General features: G+C 42.3%; 23 non-coding genes and 16 pseudogenes across 23 annotated transcripts in view; all 39 read right to left on the minus strand.

Moving 5' to 3' along the window:
* Positions 1-49, minus strand: part of LOC132976371 (5S ribosomal RNA) — a 119-nt gene extending 70 nt beyond the window's left edge. Inside the window, exon 1 of the ribosomal RNA XR_009673516.1 lies at positions 1-49. This exon is cut by the window's left edge and continues 70 nt beyond it. This is a non-coding gene — a ribosomal RNA (5S ribosomal RNA).
* Positions 50-170: 121 nt separating this feature from the next.
* LOC132976555 (5S ribosomal RNA) lies at positions 171-289 on the minus strand. Its single transcript, XR_009673689.1, has one exon. It is a non-coding gene; the product is annotated as a 5S ribosomal RNA (ribosomal RNA).
* Positions 290-412: 123 nt separating this feature from the next.
* LOC132976372 (5S ribosomal RNA) lies at positions 413-531 on the minus strand. Its single transcript, XR_009673517.1, has one exon. It is a non-coding gene; the product is annotated as a 5S ribosomal RNA (ribosomal RNA).
* Positions 532-886: 355 nt separating this feature from the next.
* Positions 887-1,005, minus strand: LOC132976469 (5S ribosomal RNA). Its single transcript, XR_009673608.1, has one exon. It is a non-coding gene; the product is annotated as a 5S ribosomal RNA (ribosomal RNA).
* Positions 1,006-1,127: 122 nt separating this feature from the next.
* LOC132976183 (5S ribosomal RNA) lies at positions 1,128-1,236 on the minus strand (annotated as a pseudogene).
* Positions 1,237-1,359: 123 nt separating this feature from the next.
* LOC132976736 (5S ribosomal RNA) lies at positions 1,360-1,479 on the minus strand (annotated as a pseudogene).
* Positions 1,480-1,601: 122 nt separating this feature from the next.
* LOC132976723 (5S ribosomal RNA) lies at positions 1,602-1,721 on the minus strand (annotated as a pseudogene).
* Positions 1,722-1,844: 123 nt separating this feature from the next.
* On the minus strand, positions 1,845-1,953 carry LOC132976146 (5S ribosomal RNA; annotated as a pseudogene).
* A 121-nt stretch (positions 1,954-2,074) lies between these two features.
* Positions 2,075-2,193, minus strand: LOC132976499 (5S ribosomal RNA). Its single transcript, XR_009673637.1, has one exon. It is a non-coding gene; the product is annotated as a 5S ribosomal RNA (ribosomal RNA).
* Positions 2,194-2,315: 122 nt separating this feature from the next.
* Positions 2,316-2,434, minus strand: LOC132976613 (5S ribosomal RNA; annotated as a pseudogene).
* Positions 2,435-2,787: 353 nt separating this feature from the next.
* Positions 2,788-2,906, minus strand: LOC132976418 (5S ribosomal RNA). The gene has a single exon (XR_009673559.1). It is a non-coding gene; the product is annotated as a 5S ribosomal RNA (ribosomal RNA).
* A 121-nt stretch (positions 2,907-3,027) lies between these two features.
* LOC132976185 (5S ribosomal RNA) lies at positions 3,028-3,136 on the minus strand (annotated as a pseudogene).
* Positions 3,137-3,254: 118 nt separating this feature from the next.
* LOC132976576 (5S ribosomal RNA) lies at positions 3,255-3,373 on the minus strand. Its single transcript, XR_009673708.1, has one exon. It is a non-coding gene; the product is annotated as a 5S ribosomal RNA (ribosomal RNA).
* A 123-nt stretch (positions 3,374-3,496) lies between these two features.
* LOC132976201 (5S ribosomal RNA) lies at positions 3,497-3,605 on the minus strand (annotated as a pseudogene).
* A 122-nt stretch (positions 3,606-3,727) lies between these two features.
* On the minus strand, positions 3,728-3,846 carry LOC132976295 (5S ribosomal RNA). The gene has a single exon (XR_009673443.1). It is a non-coding gene; the product is annotated as a 5S ribosomal RNA (ribosomal RNA).
* Positions 3,847-3,967: 121 nt separating this feature from the next.
* Positions 3,968-4,086, minus strand: LOC132976306 (5S ribosomal RNA). The gene has a single exon (XR_009673454.1). It is a non-coding gene; the product is annotated as a 5S ribosomal RNA (ribosomal RNA).
* A 122-nt stretch (positions 4,087-4,208) lies between these two features.
* On the minus strand, positions 4,209-4,327 carry LOC132976445 (5S ribosomal RNA). The gene has a single exon (XR_009673585.1). It is a non-coding gene; the product is annotated as a 5S ribosomal RNA (ribosomal RNA).
* A 123-nt stretch (positions 4,328-4,450) lies between these two features.
* LOC132976215 (5S ribosomal RNA) lies at positions 4,451-4,559 on the minus strand (annotated as a pseudogene).
* A 121-nt stretch (positions 4,560-4,680) lies between these two features.
* LOC132976483 (5S ribosomal RNA) lies at positions 4,681-4,799 on the minus strand. The gene has a single exon (XR_009673622.1). It is a non-coding gene; the product is annotated as a 5S ribosomal RNA (ribosomal RNA).
* A 122-nt stretch (positions 4,800-4,921) lies between these two features.
* Positions 4,922-5,030, minus strand: LOC132976194 (5S ribosomal RNA; annotated as a pseudogene).
* Positions 5,031-5,152: 122 nt separating this feature from the next.
* Positions 5,153-5,261, minus strand: LOC132976113 (5S ribosomal RNA; annotated as a pseudogene).
* Positions 5,262-5,383: 122 nt separating this feature from the next.
* On the minus strand, positions 5,384-5,502 carry LOC132976269 (5S ribosomal RNA). Its single transcript, XR_009673418.1, has one exon. It is a non-coding gene; the product is annotated as a 5S ribosomal RNA (ribosomal RNA).
* A 122-nt stretch (positions 5,503-5,624) lies between these two features.
* Positions 5,625-5,743, minus strand: LOC132976549 (5S ribosomal RNA). The gene has a single exon (XR_009673684.1). It is a non-coding gene; the product is annotated as a 5S ribosomal RNA (ribosomal RNA).
* Positions 5,744-5,864: 121 nt separating this feature from the next.
* LOC132976667 (5S ribosomal RNA) lies at positions 5,865-5,973 on the minus strand (annotated as a pseudogene).
* Positions 5,974-6,094: 121 nt separating this feature from the next.
* LOC132976357 (5S ribosomal RNA) lies at positions 6,095-6,213 on the minus strand. The gene has a single exon (XR_009673503.1). It is a non-coding gene; the product is annotated as a 5S ribosomal RNA (ribosomal RNA).
* A 122-nt stretch (positions 6,214-6,335) lies between these two features.
* LOC132976572 (5S ribosomal RNA) lies at positions 6,336-6,444 on the minus strand (annotated as a pseudogene).
* Positions 6,445-6,565: 121 nt separating this feature from the next.
* Positions 6,566-6,684, minus strand: LOC132976496 (5S ribosomal RNA). The gene has a single exon (XR_009673634.1). It is a non-coding gene; the product is annotated as a 5S ribosomal RNA (ribosomal RNA).
* A 123-nt stretch (positions 6,685-6,807) lies between these two features.
* LOC132976382 (5S ribosomal RNA) lies at positions 6,808-6,926 on the minus strand. Its single transcript, XR_009673525.1, has one exon. It is a non-coding gene; the product is annotated as a 5S ribosomal RNA (ribosomal RNA).
* A 123-nt stretch (positions 6,927-7,049) lies between these two features.
* On the minus strand, positions 7,050-7,158 carry LOC132976734 (5S ribosomal RNA; annotated as a pseudogene).
* Positions 7,159-7,280: 122 nt separating this feature from the next.
* On the minus strand, positions 7,281-7,399 carry LOC132976614 (5S ribosomal RNA; annotated as a pseudogene).
* A 122-nt stretch (positions 7,400-7,521) lies between these two features.
* On the minus strand, positions 7,522-7,640 carry LOC132976254 (5S ribosomal RNA). Its single transcript, XR_009673405.1, has one exon. It is a non-coding gene; the product is annotated as a 5S ribosomal RNA (ribosomal RNA).
* A 121-nt stretch (positions 7,641-7,761) lies between these two features.
* Positions 7,762-7,880, minus strand: LOC132976263 (5S ribosomal RNA). Its single transcript, XR_009673414.1, has one exon. It is a non-coding gene; the product is annotated as a 5S ribosomal RNA (ribosomal RNA).
* Positions 7,881-8,002: 122 nt separating this feature from the next.
* LOC132976528 (5S ribosomal RNA) lies at positions 8,003-8,121 on the minus strand. The gene has a single exon (XR_009673666.1). It is a non-coding gene; the product is annotated as a 5S ribosomal RNA (ribosomal RNA).
* Positions 8,122-8,242: 121 nt separating this feature from the next.
* Positions 8,243-8,361, minus strand: LOC132976423 (5S ribosomal RNA). Its single transcript, XR_009673564.1, has one exon. It is a non-coding gene; the product is annotated as a 5S ribosomal RNA (ribosomal RNA).
* Positions 8,362-8,482: 121 nt separating this feature from the next.
* On the minus strand, positions 8,483-8,601 carry LOC132976732 (5S ribosomal RNA). Its single transcript, XR_009673742.1, has one exon. It is a non-coding gene; the product is annotated as a 5S ribosomal RNA (ribosomal RNA).
* Positions 8,602-8,723: 122 nt separating this feature from the next.
* Positions 8,724-8,832, minus strand: LOC132976646 (5S ribosomal RNA; annotated as a pseudogene).
* A 121-nt stretch (positions 8,833-8,953) lies between these two features.
* Positions 8,954-9,072, minus strand: LOC132976392 (5S ribosomal RNA). The gene has a single exon (XR_009673535.1). It is a non-coding gene; the product is annotated as a 5S ribosomal RNA (ribosomal RNA).
* Positions 9,073-9,194: 122 nt separating this feature from the next.
* Positions 9,195-9,313, minus strand: LOC132976674 (5S ribosomal RNA; annotated as a pseudogene).
* A 122-nt stretch (positions 9,314-9,435) lies between these two features.
* LOC132976591 (5S ribosomal RNA) lies at positions 9,436-9,554 on the minus strand. Its single transcript, XR_009673722.1, has one exon. It is a non-coding gene; the product is annotated as a 5S ribosomal RNA (ribosomal RNA).
* Positions 9,555-15,000: the final 5,446 nt, after the last annotated feature.

The raw sequence follows: 15,000 nt of genomic DNA on the forward strand, positions 1-15,000 counted from the left end.
TCCGAGATCGGACGAGATCAGGCGTGTTCAGGGTGGTATGGACGTAAGCTGTTATTGTGTGCAGACAGGGACCTTTTAAAGATCTCATGCCCTTTATTCTGGCTGAATTTTTGGACATGTGAATATGTCTCTATATGATAAAAAAAACATATGATCAAAAAAATAAAAAAAGCTTACAGCATCTGGTATTCCCAGGCGGTCTCCCATTCAAGTACTAACCAGGCCCGACCCTGCTTAGCTTCCGAGATGGGACGAGATCGGGCGTGTTAAGGGTGGTATGGCCGTAAGCCATTATTGTGTGCAGACAGGGGCCTTTTAAAGATGTTATGCCCTTGATTCTGGCAAAATTTTTGGACATGTGAATATGTCTCTATATGATAAAAAAAAAAACATATGATCAAAAAAATGAAAAAGCTTACAGCACCTGGTATTCCCAGGCGGTCTCCCATCCAAGTACTAACCAGGCCCGACCCTGCTTAGCTTCCGAGATCGGACGAGATCAGGCGTGTTCAGGGTGGTATGGACGTAAGCTGTTCTTGTGTGCAGACAGGGACCTTTTAAAGATCTCATGCCCTTGATTCTGGCTGAATTTTTGGACATGTGAATATGTCTCTATATGATAAAAAAAAGAACATATGATCAAAAAAAATGAAAAAGCTTACAGCACCTGGTATTCCCAGGCGGTCTCCCATCCAAGTACTAACCAGGCCAGACGCTGCTTAGCTTCCGAGATCGGACAAGTTCAGGGTGGTATGTCCTTAATCCATTATTGTGTGCAGAAAGGTGCCTTTTAAAGATGTCATGCCCTTGATTCTGGCTGAATTTTTGGACATGTGAATATGTCTCTATATGATCAAAAAAAAACATATGATCAAAAAAATGAAAAAACTTACATCACCTGGTATTCCCAGGCGGTCTCCCATCCAAGTACTAACCAGGTCCTACCCTGCTTAGCTTCCGAGATCGGACGAGATCAGGCGTGTTCAGGGTGGTATGGCCGTAAGCCATTATTGTGTGCAGACAGGGGCCTTTTAAAGATGTCATGCCCTTGATTCTGGCTGAATTTTTGGACATGTGAATATGTCTCTCTATGATAAAAAAAAACATATGATCAAAAAAATAAAAAAAGCATACAGCGTCTGGTATTCCCAGGCGGTCTCCCATCCAAGTACTAACCAGGCCCGACCCTGCTTAGCTTCCAAGATCGGACGAGTTCAGGGTGGTTTGGCCGTAAGCCATTATTGTGTGCAGAAAGGGGCCTTTTAAAGATGTCATGCCCTTGATTCTGGCTGAATTTTTGGACATGTGAATATGTCTCTATATGATAAAAAAAAAAACATATGATCAAAAAAATGAAACAGCTTACAGCATTTGGTATTCCACAGGCTGTCTCCCATCCAAGTACTAACCAGGCACGACCCTGCTTAGCTTCCGAGATCGGACGAGATCGGGCGTGTTCAGGGTGGTATGGCCGTAAGCCATTATTGTGTGCAGACAGGGGCCTTTTAAAGATGTCATGCCCCTGATTCTGGCTGAATTTTTGGACATGTGAATATGTCTCTCTATGATAAAAAAAAAACACATGATCAAAAAAATGAAACAGCTTACAGCATCTGGTATTCCACAGGCGGTCTCCCATCCAAGTACTAACCAGGCACGACCCTGCTTAGTTTCCGAGATCGGACGAGATCGGACGAGTTCAGGGTGGTATGACCGTAAGCCATTATTGTGTGCAGAAAGGGGCCTTTTAAAGATGTCATGCCCTTGATTCTGGTTGAATTTTTGGACATGTGAATATGTCTCTATATGATAAAAAAAAATTATATGATCAAAAAAAATTAAAAAGATTACAGCACCTGGTATTCCCAGGCGGTCTCCCATCCAAGTACTAACCAGGCCCGACCCTGCTTAGCTTCCGAGATCGGACGAGTTCAGGGTGGTATGTCCTTAAGCCATTATTGTATGCAGAAAGGGGCCTTTTAAAGATGTCATGCCCTTGATTCTGGCTGAATTTTTGGACATGTGAATATGTCTCTATATGATAAAAAAAAACATATGATCAAAAAAATGAAAAAGCTTACAGCACCTGGTATTCCCAGGCAGTCTCCCATTCAAGTACTAACCAGGTCCGACCCTGCATAGCTTCCGAGATCGGACGAGATCGGGCGTGTTCAGGGTGGTATGGCCGTAAGCCATTATTGTGTGCAGAAAGGGGCCTTTTAAAGATGTCATGCCCTTGATTCTGGCTAAATTTTTGGACATGTGAATATGTCTCTATATGATAAAAAAAAAACATATGATCAAAAAAATTAAAAAGCTTACAGCGTCTGGTATTCCCAGGCGGTCTCCCATCCAAGTACTAACCAGGCACGACCCTACTTAGTTTCCGAGATCGGACGAGATCGGGCGTGTTAAGGGTGGTATGGCCGTAAGCCGTTATTGTGTGCAGAAAGGGGCCTTTTAAAGATGTCATGCCCTTGATTCTGGCTGAATTTTTGGACATGTGAATATGTCTCTATATGATAAAAAAAAAACATATGATCAAAAAAATGAAAAAGCTTACAGCACCTGGTATTCCCAGGCGGTCTCCCATCCAAGTACTAACCAGGCCAGATGCTGCTTAGCTTCCGAGATCGGACAAGTTCAGGGTGGTATGTCCTTAATCCATTATTGTGTGCAGAAAGGTGCCTTTTAAAGATGTCATGCCCTTGATTCTGGCTGAATTTTTGGACATGTGAATATGTCTCTATATGATCAAAAAAAAACATATGATCAAAAAAATGAAAAAACTTACAGCACCTGGTATTCCCAGGCGGTCTCCCATCCAAGTACTAAACAGGTCCTACCCTGCTTAGCTTCCGAGATCGGACGAGATCAGGCGTGTTCAGGGTGGTATGGCCGTAAGCCATTATTGTGTGCAGACAGGGGCCTTTTAAAGATGTCATGCCCTTGATTCTGGCTGAATTTTTGGACATGTGAATATGTCTCTCTATGATAAAAAAAAACATATGATCAAAAAAATGAAAAAGCTTACAGCACCTGGTATTCCTAGGCGGTCTCCCATCCAAGTATTAACCAGGCCCGACCCTGCTTTGCTTCTGAGATCGGGCGTGTTCAGGGTGGTATGGACGTAAGGCATTATTGTGTGCAGAAAGGGGCCTTTTAAAGATATCATGCCCTTGATTCTGGCTGAATTTTTGGACATGTGAATATGTCTCTATATGATAAAAAAAAACAAGATCAAAAAAATGAAAAAGTTACAGCACCTGGTATTCCCAGGCGGCCTCCCATCCAAGTACTAACCAGGCCCGACCCTGCTTAGCTTCTGAGATCGAACGAGATCGGGCGTGTTCAGTGTGGTATGGCCGTAAGCCATTATTGTCTGCAGATAGGGGCCTTTTAAAGATGTCATGCCCTTGATTCTGGCTGAATTTTTGGACATGTGAATATGTCTCTCTATGATAAAAAAAAAACATATGATCAAAAAAATAAAAAAAGCTTACAGCGTCTGGTATTCCCAGGCGGTCTCCCATCCAAGTACTAACCAGGCCCGACCCTGCTTAGCTTCCAAGATCGGACGAGTTCAGGTTGGTTTGGCCGTAAGCCATTATTGTGTGCAGAAAGGGGCCTTTTAAAGATGTCATGCCCTTGATTCTGGCTAAATTTTTGGACATGTGAATATGTCTCTATATGATAAAAAAAAAACATATGATCAAAAAAATGAAAAAGCTTACAGCACCAGGTATTCCCAGGCGGTCTCCCATCCAAGTACTAACCAGGCCCGACCCTGCTTAGCTTCTGAGATCGGACGAGATCGGGCGTGTTCAGGGTGGTATGGCCGTAAGCCATTATTGTGTGCAGAAAGGGGCCTTTTAAAGATATCATGCCCTTGATTCTGGCTGAATTTTTGGACATGTGAATATGTCTCTATATGATAAAAAAAAACATATGATCAAAAAAATGAAAAAGCTTACAGCACCTGGTATTCCCAGGCGGTCTCCCATCCAAGTACTAACCAGGCCCGACCCTGCATAGCTTCCGAGATCGGACGAGATCGGGCGTGTTCAGGGTGGTATGGCCGTAAGCCATTATTGTGTGCAGAAAGGGTCTTTTTAAAGATGTCATGCCCTTGATTCTGGCTAAATTTTTGGACATGTGAATATGTCTCTATATGATAAAAAAAAAACATATGATCAAAAAAATGAAAAAGCTTATAGCAACTGGTATTCCCAGGCGGTCTCCCATCCAAGTACTAACCAGGCCCGACCCTGCTTAGCTTCCGAGATCAGACGGGATCGGGCGTGTTCAGGGTGGTATGGCCATAAGTCATTACTGTGTGCAGACAGGGGCCTTTTAAAGATGTCATGCCCTTGATTCTGGCTGAATTTTTGGACATGTGAATATGTCTCCATATGATAAAAAAAAAAACATATGATCAAAAAAATGAAAAAGCTTACTGTACCTGGTATTCCCAGGCGGTATCCCATCCACGTACTAACCAGGCCCAACCCTGCTTAGCTTCCAAGATCTGACGAGTTCAGGGTGGTATGGCCGTAAGCCATTATTGTGTGCAGAAAGGGGCCTTTTAAAGATGTCATGCCCTTGATTCTGGCTGAATTTTTGGACATGTGAATATGTCTCTATATGATAAAAAAAAACATATCATCAAAAAAATGAAAAAGCTTACAGCACCTGGTATTCCCAGGCGGTCTCCCATCCAAGTACTAACCAGGCCCGACCCTGCTTAGCTTCCGAGATCTGACGAGAACGGGCATGTTCAGGATGGTATGGCCATAAGCTGTTATTGTGTGCAGAAAGGGGCCTTTTAAAGATGTCATGCCCTTGATTCTGGCTGAATTTTTGGACATGTGAATATGTCTCTATATGATAAAAAAAAAACGTATGATCAAAAAAATGAAAAAGCTTACAGCACCTGGTATTCCCAGGCAGTCTCCCATCCAACTAGTAACCAGGCCCGACCCTGCTTAGCTTCCAAGATTGGATGAGTTCAGGGTTGTATGGCCGTAAGCCATTATTGTGTGCAGAAAGGGGCCTTTTAAAGATGTCATGCCCTTGATTCTGGCTGAATTTTAGGACATGTGAATATGTCTCTATATGATAAAAAAAAAACATATGATCAAAAAAATGAAAAAGCTTACAGCACCTGGTATTCCCAGGCGGTCTCCCATTCAAGTACTAAACAGGCCCCACCCTGCTTAGCTTCCAAGATCGGACGAGTTCAGGGTGGTATGGCCATAAGCCATTATTGTGTGCAGAAAAGGGCCTTTTAAAGATGTCATGCCCTTGATTCTGGCTGAATTTTTGGACATGTGAATATGTCTCTCTATGATAAAAAAAAAACACATGATCAAAAAAATGAAAAGGCTTATAGCACCTGGTATTCCCAGGCGGTCTCCCATCCAAGTACTAACCAGGCCCGACCCTGCTTAGCTTCCGAGATCGGACGAGATCGGGCGTGTTCAGGGTGGTATGGCCATAAGTCATTATTGTATGCAGAAAGGGGCCTTTTAAAGATGTCATTTCCTTGATTCTGGCTGAATTTTTGGACATGTGAATATGTCTCTATATGATAAAAAAAAACATATGATCAAACAAAATGAAAAAGCTTACAGCACCTGGTATTCCCAGTCTGTCTCCCATCCAAGTACTAACCATGCCCGACCCTGCTTAGCTTCTGAGATCGGACGAGATCGGGTGTGTTCAGGGTGGTATGGCTGTAAGCCATTATTGTGTGCAGAAAGGGGCCTTATAAAGATGTCATGCCCTTGATTCTGGCTGAATTTTTGGACATGTGAATATGTCTCTATATGATAAAAAAAAACATATGATCAAAAAAATGAAAAAGCTTACAGCACCTGGTATTCCCAGGCGGTCTCCCATCCAAGTACTAACCAGGCCTGACCTTGCTTAGCTTCCGAGATCGGGCGTGTTCAGGGTGGTATGGCCGTAAGCCATTATTGTGTGCAGACAGGGGCCTTTTAAAGATGTCATGCCCTTGATTCTGGATGAATTTTTGGACATGTGAATATGTCTCTATATGATAAAAAAAACATATGATCAAAAAAAATGAAAAAGCTTACAGCACCTGGTATTCCCAGGCGGTCTCCCATCCAAGTACTAACCAGGCCCGACCCTGCTTAGCTTCCGAGATCAGACGAGATCGGGCGTGTTCAGGGTGGTATGGCCGTAAGCCATTATTGTATGCAGAAAGGGGCCTTTTAAAGATGTCATGCCCTTGATTCTGGCTGAATTTTTGGACATGTGAATATGTCTCTATATGATAAAAAAAAAACATATGATCAAAAAAATGAAAAAACTTACAGCACCTGGTATTCCCAGGCGGTCTCCCATCCAAGTACTAACCAGGCCCTACCCTGCTTAGCTTCCGAGATCGGGCGTGTTCAGGGTGGTATGGCCGTAAGCCATTATTGTGTGCAGAAAGGGGCCTTTTAAAGATGTCATGCCCTTGATTCTGGCTGAATTTTTGGACATGTGAATATGTCTCTATATGATAAAAAAAAACATATGATCAAAAAAATGAAAAAGCTTACAGCACCTGGTATTCCCAGGCGGACTCCCATCCAAGTACTAACCAGGCCCGACCCTTCTTAGCTTCCGAGATGGGACGAGATCGGGCGTGTTAAGGGTGGTATGGCCGTAAGCCATTATTGTGTGCAGACAGGGGCCTTTTAAAGATGTTATGCCCTTGATTCTGGCTGAATTTTTGGACATGTGAATATGTCTCTATATGATCAAAAAAAAAACATATGATCAAAAAAATGAAAAAGCTTACAGCACCTGGTATTCCCAGGCGGTCTCCCATCCAAGTACTAACCAGGCCCGACCCTGCTTAGCTTCCGAGATCGGACGAGATCAGGTGTGTTCAGGGTGGTATGGCCGTAAGCTGTTATTGTGTGCAGACAGGGGCCTTTTAAAGATCTCATGCCCTTGATTCTGGCTGAATTTTTGGACATGTGAATATGTCTCTATATGATAAAAAAAGAACATATGATCAAAAAAAATGAAAAAGCTTACAGCACCTGGTATTCCCAGGCGGTCTCCCATCCAAGTACTAACCAGGCCTGACCTTGCTTAGCTTCCGAGATCGGTCGTATTCAGGGTGGTATGGCCGTAAGCCATTATTGTGTGCAGACAGGGGCCTTTTAAAGATGTCATGCCCTTGATTCTGGCTGAATTTTTGGACATGTGAATATGTCTCTATATGATAAAAAAAAACATATGATCAAAAAAAATGAAAAAGCTTACAGCGTCTGGTATTCCCAGGCGGTCTCCCATCCAAGTACTAACCAGGCACGACCCTACTTAGTTTCCGAGATCGGACGAGATCGGGCGTGTTAAGGGTGGTATGGCCGTAAGCTGTTATTGTGTGCAGAAAGGGGCCTTTTAAAGATGTCATGCCCTTGATTCTGGCTGAATTTTTGGACATGTGAATATGTCTCTATATGATAAAAAAAAAACATATGATCAAAAAAATGAAAAAGCTTACAGCACCTGGTATTCCCAGGCGGTCTCCCATCCAAGTACTAACCAGGCCCTACCCTGCTTAGCTTCCGAGATCGGACGAGATCAGGCGTGTTCAGGGTGGTATGGCCATAAGCCATTATTGTGTGCAGACAGGGGCCTTTTAAAGATGTCATGCCCTTGATTCTGGCTGAATTTTTGGACATGTGAATATGTCTCTATATGATAAAAAAAAACATATGATCAAAAAAATGAAAACGCTTACAGCACCTGGTATTCCCAGGTGGTCTCCCATCCAAGTACTAACCAGGCCCGACCCTGCTTAGCTTCCGAGATCGGACGAGATCGGGCGTGTTCAGGGTGGTTTGGCCGTAAGCCATTATTGTATGCAGAAAGGGGCCTTTTAAAGATGTCATGCCCTTGATTCTGGCTGAATTTTTGGACATGTGAATATGTCTCTATATGATAAAAAAAAAACATATGATCAAAAAAATGAAAAAACTTACAGCAACTGGTATTCCCAGGCGGTCTCCCATCCAATTACTAACCAGGCCCTACCCTGCTTAGCTTCCGAGATCGGACGAGATCAGGCGTGTTCAGGGTGGTATGGCCGTAAGCCATTATTGTGTGCAGAGAGGGGCCTTTTAAGGATGTCATGCCCTTGATTCTGGCTGAATTTTTGGACATGTGAATATGTCTCTATATGATAAAAAAAAACATATGATCAAAAAAATGAAAAAGCTTACAGCACCTGGTATTCCCAGGCGGTCTCCCATCCAAGTACTAACCAGGCCCTACCCTGATTAGCTTCAGAGATCGGACGAGATCGGGCGTGTTCAGGGTGGTATGGCCATAAGCCATTATTGTGTGCAGACAGGGGCCTTTTAAAGATGTCATGCCCTTGATTCTGGCTGAATTTTTGGACATGTGAATATGTCTTTATATGATAAAAAAAAACATATGATCAAAAAAATGAAAACGCTTACAGCACCTGGTATTCCCAGGCGGTCTCCCATCCAAGTACTAACCAGGCCCGACCCTGCTTAGCTTCCGAGATCAGACGAGATCGGGCGTGTTCAGGGTGGTATGGCCGTAAGCCATTATTGTATGCAGAAAGGGGCCTTTTAAAGATGTCATGCCCTTGATTCTGGCTGAATTTTTGGACATGTGAATATGTCTCTATATGATAAAAAAAAAACATATGATCAAAAAAATGAAAAAACTTACAGCACCTGGTATTCCCAGGCGGTCTCCCATCCAAGTACTAACCAGGCACTACCCTGCTTAGCTTCCGAGATCGGGCGTGTTCAGGGTGGTATGGCCGTAAGCCATTATTGTGTGCAGAAAGGGGCCTTTTAAAGATGTCATGCCCTTGATTCTGGCTGAATTTTTGGACATGTGAATATGTCTCTATATGATAAAAAAAAACATATGATCAAAAAAATGAAAAAGCTTACAGCACCTGGTATTCCCAGGCGGACTCCCATCCAAGTACTAACCAGGCCCGACCCTGCATAGCTTCCGAGATCGGACGAGATCGGGCGTGTTCAGGGTGGTATGGCCGTAAGCCATTATTGTGTGCAGAAAGGGGCCTTTTAAAGATGTCATGCCCTTGATTCTGGCTAAATTTTTGGACATGTGAATATGTCTCTATATGATAAAAAAAAAACATATGATCAAAAAAATGAAAAAGCTTACAGCGTCTGGTATTCCCAGGCGGTCTCCCATCCAAGTACTAAGCAGGCACGACCCTACTTAGTTTCCGAGATCGGACGAGATCGGGCGTGTTAAGGGTGGTATGGCCGTAAGCCATTATTTTGAGCAGACAGGGGCCTTTTAAAGATGTCATGCCCTTGATTCTGGCTGAATTTTTGGACATGTGAATATGTCTCTATATGATAAAAAAAAAACATATGATCAAAAAAATGAAAAAGCTTACATCACCTGGTATTCCCAGGCGGTCTCCCATCCAGGTTCTAACCAGGCCCTACCCTACTTAGCTTCCGAGATCAGACGAGATCAGGCGTGTTCAGGGTGGTATGGCCATAAGCCATTATTGTGTGCAGACAGGGGCCTTTTAAAGATGTCATGCCCTTGATTCTGGCTGAATTTTTGGACATGTGAATATGTCTCTATATGATAAAAAAAAACATATGATCAAAAAAATGAAAATGCTTACAGCACCTGGTATTCCCAGGTGGTCTCCCATCCAAGTACTATCCAGGCCCGACCCTGCTTAGCTTCCGAGATCGGGCGTGTTTTTTTTTTTTTTATCTTTTATTATCAAAATTACAAAAACATTTATAATGCTTTCACATCATTTACAACAAATGCTATTATAATACATACACCCTCTAAATTAACCCTCCCCTCTGACGCAAACGGCACCCTAAAAACAATAAAAACATAGCATCAGAAAAAAAAACTCAAATCACCCCTGATACCCCCAACTCATGACAACTCTTCTGAGTCCCTCCCCCAAAGCAAACACCCCTCTGAAAACAAACCACAAAAACATACAAAAACCCCACAGTATTCTCAAAAAACCACTGAGAAAAAAAAAACCCAAATCAAATCACCCATTTTCCCCATGACCAAAAAAGAAGCCCTCGTACCAAAAAAAACAAAAACAAAATAATTTAGACATCCCACATAATTCCCTCCTCGTTTACTCTACACACATTCGCACCTTCCACAAACATTCTCACAAACTCACTCTCATTCGCTATGTACAGTAATTTAAGATGTGCTTTCCATTCATTCACAAACATTCTCCACACATTCATTTTCTTACTTTCATACAGTGCATAATTCCTCCTGTTAAAAACCGCTTTTCTTGCAAAAGCCAAAATTATATTCATTACATTGTGATTTTTTTGTTTTGTTCCCACCCCCAACAACACCGACAATTCCCACCCCCTTTCATTCCAACACTCATTCTTACTGCATTTCCTCAACATTTCTCTTATTTTTCCCCAAAAATAAACCAATTCCCCACACGTAACAAACAAATGTATTAAATCCTCATCCGTACTTTCACATACACAACACTTTCTTTCATACCTCTCCTTATGGATCTGATGCAGGACGATGCAGGTGAAGATCCTCCTGTGCCTCAGTTTGAAATCTAGGTCAAATATTGCATGTGGTGTATGCGGAATGTTAATGTTCTTCCATATCATGTTGCTTGTTATGTCCGGGTATGTGTCTGTCCATTTTACTTCGGATGTGGGTTTCTGTATTCTATGTGTGATTGCGCACCTATACCAAATTTTTGTAGTGACATCTATAATGTTGTGTTTCTTCTCCCCTAGGCACAGGGAGATCCCCCCCACATCGTCCTGCATCACTCCCTCCTTCTCTTTTAATTAATTTTTCCCATTCGCTCGACAAAGACAATTTTACATTTGCAAACACTCCCTCAATCACATCCTTTCTGCACACACACCCTTTATTTTTTAAACCCCTCACCACCATTTGTAAATCAAAATCCCCCCCACAGTTCAGTAAATCCCTTATTCTAATATATCCCGCTTTCGACATAGCTTCACACTTAATTACCCTCTCCCCATTTTTAAAATACGGGCTCGAGAGGAAGGGCAGTCGTAGCACTGACCCTCTCGTTCCGCACTCTGGTACAGTCCAGGATGAAACCTGATACCACGCACTGAGTACTTCCTGGAAAAACCGTGGCAAGTGTTTAAATGAATCCGGGTTATTGATCTGGTACAGGTTGTCCTCGTTGTAGAGTCCAAAACTGCACAGATATTGTTTGAAGTGGTTTTTCCAAACTACGTTCCGGTTCTGGTCCATAAATTTGCCTATCAATTTGACTCTTAGTGCTACTTTTTTTGTAAGTAAATCAATCAAAGCTAGCCCCCCCTGATCTTTAGCCCCTATTATTGTTTTGTGAGCTATACTCGCTGCTTTGTTTTTCCAAATAAAGTCCCTAATGGTCTTTGAAATCTCCTTAAAGGCCCAGTCCGGAAGCGTACAAGTACTCAGCGCATGATTCACTTTGGACAACACGAGAGCATTTGTTACGGCTACCCTTCCTCTCAACAATAGACCCCTCGCTTTCCACAAATTCAGTGTTTTTTTAATTTTACCCACCACCTCTTTCCATGTTACATCATCACATTCATTCTCATTTTTCCCCATATTCACTCCCAACACTTTTCTTCTCTCACACACCGTTTTAAATCCCCACTTATTAACTAGATTGGATTCCTTACCTAGTAACATAATTTCTGACTTATTTTCATTTACTTTTGCCCCAGATGCTCTTTCATAAGTTTGTACATGTTTTAATATCAATTCTATATCCTCCTCTCCTTTTACCATTATATTCACGTCATCTGCATACTGTATTATTTTTACGTTTTCCTTACCTATACCTTTTATGTTTACGTCTTCCGATATCAGTGCTGCCAGCGGCTCTGCTACCAAGCTGTACAACAGCGCTGACATCGGACATCCTTGTCTCACTGACCTTGATATTTTAAAAGAATCAGTTAGTTCCCCGTTACATTTTATCTTGCTTTCCGCTCCTGTATACAACATATTTATCCATTCTCTCATTCTCTCTCCGAATCCAAACTTCTCTAACACCTTCCCCATGAACCCGTGATCTACTCTGTCAAAAGCTTTATTTAAATCAATCCCTAGCCATATTCCCCCCTCCCCTTCCATATCCCTGACCGTCTGTTTTATTGAAATGATTGAGTCTGCTATGTCTCTGTTTGGTATACTGTATGATTGTGTTTGTTCTATGATTGTTCCTATTACCTCCCTGATTCTATTGGCTATTGTTTTCGCTATGATTTTGTAGTCTGTGTTGAGTAGGCTGATTGGTCTGTAGTTGTCCAGATTTTTATTGTCCCCCTTGTTTTTGTAAAAAATAGTAACCACCCCTTCCCCTAAACTTTTTGGTATATGTTTCACTTTTTCCATATATTTACTCAATTTGTTCACCAAGGGCACCAGCTGCTCTTTGAAAGCTTGGTAGAATTCCGCAGTTAGGCCATCGCTCCCAGGACTTTTGTTTTTGTTTAACCCCTCTAAAGCACTTCTGATTTCTCCCTCTGTAAACTCACAATCACACCACATTTTATCGTCCTCGCTTAGTTTTTTCTTTAAGGCACCCAAAGCTCTGTTCACACTCACGCTATCACACTCCTGTCTCGAAAACAGGCTTTCATAATAGCCCTTTACTATTTCTAAAATTCCCTTTTTATCTGTCACACTTTTACCTGCTTCATTTAATAATTCGTTTATTTCTGTTCTTTTTTGTTTTTGTTTTTCCAGACCTAAAAAAAAGGCTGTACTCCTCTCCCCCTCATACATATATTGTATTTTACTCCTAATGGCTGCACCCCTACTCTTTTTAAGTTCAATCACTCCCAACTGTTCTTTTAAATGTATGTATTTTTCGACATCTACATTATCTACACTGTCAAGCGATGCTATTTCCTCACTTAGTTGTTTTCTCAAATTCTCTTCCTTTCTATTTTCTCTCCACTTTTTCTCTTTACTATAATTGATACACTTTTTTTTAATTCTGACTTTTACACTATCCCACCACACATTCATATCTTCACTCTCATTCCACTCATATCCCACATCATTCAACAATCTTTCCATACTTTTCACAAACATTCCATCATCCAGCAAGCTTGCATTAAAGCACCATATCCCTCCTTTACGTACATTCGTTTCTTTTCTAAACGTGATTTCTATTCCAGCGTGATCGCTCCACATATTATTTTTAATTTCAACTTCTTTAATCCACCTCACTACCTCGCATGTCACTAAAGCATAATCTATTCTAGATTGTTTTAATCTATTTAGTACAATTTGTCTCCTGGAGAACACCCTCTCCCATGGATGTAGCAATCTCCAAATATCAATGCATTGTTTCGTTATCATTATATCTTTAAGTGTCCCCCTGCTCACATCCCCCTTAAACACATTATTTTTTGACACATCGGTGGGTGTCATCGCCACATTAAAGTCACCGATTATTATACAATTCCTTTCCCACCATTTGCTTATTGCAATGAAGAATGTTTTCCTTTCTTTTTCTCCATTCGGTGCATATATATTTATGATTCTTATATTTTTCGTTTCATACACACAGTCTATTACTATTATTCTTCCTTCTTTGTCTCCATAAACCAAATTTACCCCTGTTACCCGACCCGTTTTGACTAAAACCGCCACTCCTCTCGCCCTCGACGTGCCATTGGAGCAGAAAATATGGCCCACAAAGTCTTTTTTTATGTCTTCCACCAGGGAATCATCCCGCCTGGTCTCCTGCAGGCACAAAACGTCATTCTGCAAGGAAAGAATCGCATGTCTTTTTTCTTTGTTCCTTAGTCCATTCACGTTAATCGAAAATAAATTAAAGGCCATTATCATAAAAATAAAAACAAAAAAAACGGATTTACAGGGGTTATTGTCAGTCATTATTTGTCCTTACATTTCAATTTTTTCACCAACTTTTTTCGTTGTCCAAGACTTAGTCTTTTTTGCGCACTCGCCAGTTCACCCACATCCATTTCGCTGTCCGTTTCATTGGGACTGGTGCTTTTACCCGTATTATTTAGCGTGATTTTTCTCCCTCCCGCCTGTCCAACACCACTCTCAGGCATCTCCCTCCCCTCTGTGCTCATGCTTACCCCCGGGTCTTCTGCCACGTCCCTTCCGTCTCCTTTTTTCCCTCTCTCGCTCGTTTTTCGCTGCTTCTGCTGTCCTCCCTCTCCAGCCAGCTCCGGCGTCTCCAGCTCGCACTCTGACGCCCGTTCTCCTCCGCTCTCTCTGCTCTGCTCCATTTCTCCGTCACTGTTCTCGTCTTCTCTGATCTCCTTCCTGCTTGCTCCGATCACCTCCTTCTCCTCCGCCTCCTCCTCGTACACCTCCTCCGCCTCGTCTTCATCCTCGTACACCTCCTCCACCTCGTTCTTGCTCTCCTCTCCGTTCTCACACTCACATTCATTTTCTCTTTTTTTACAGTTTGTGCATTTTGTGCTGTTCGCGCTGCACTCTCGCGCAAAGTGTCCCTGCACCCCACAGTTGTGGCACATAAATTCTGGACACTCTCTCAGGATGTGTCCCTGCTGGATGCACATCCTGCACACTTTTTGTTGTCTATCATGTATTACTCTAAAGTATTCGTTCCCCATCACAGTGTTAAACTTTGTGGAGTAAGGGAGTGACTGTACCTGGTCATTAAATCTGACCCGGACAAACCTCGTTCCGTCAGCTATCATTGTTCCAGGCCACATTCTGCGTTTTATTGGTGATGTCGGTTTCACTCCCCATCCCGTCAGCTTCCAAACTATTTCTTCATCTGTGATATACGCTGGCAGGTTTAAAAAAGACACCACCAGCTCATCATTATTTAGTTCTCTCGCCACGACTCTGGTCTCTCCGATTTTAAATCCATCCAGCAGCCTTTCCTTTCCTTTAATGTTGCTCACCGTCACCTCCAGTTTT

Source organism: Labrus mixtus, chromosome 6, assembly GCF_963584025.1.
Source record: "Labrus mixtus chromosome 6, fLabMix1.1, whole genome shotgun sequence".
Classification (NCBI taxonomy): domain Eukaryota; kingdom Metazoa; phylum Chordata; class Actinopteri; order Labriformes; family Labridae; genus Labrus; species Labrus mixtus.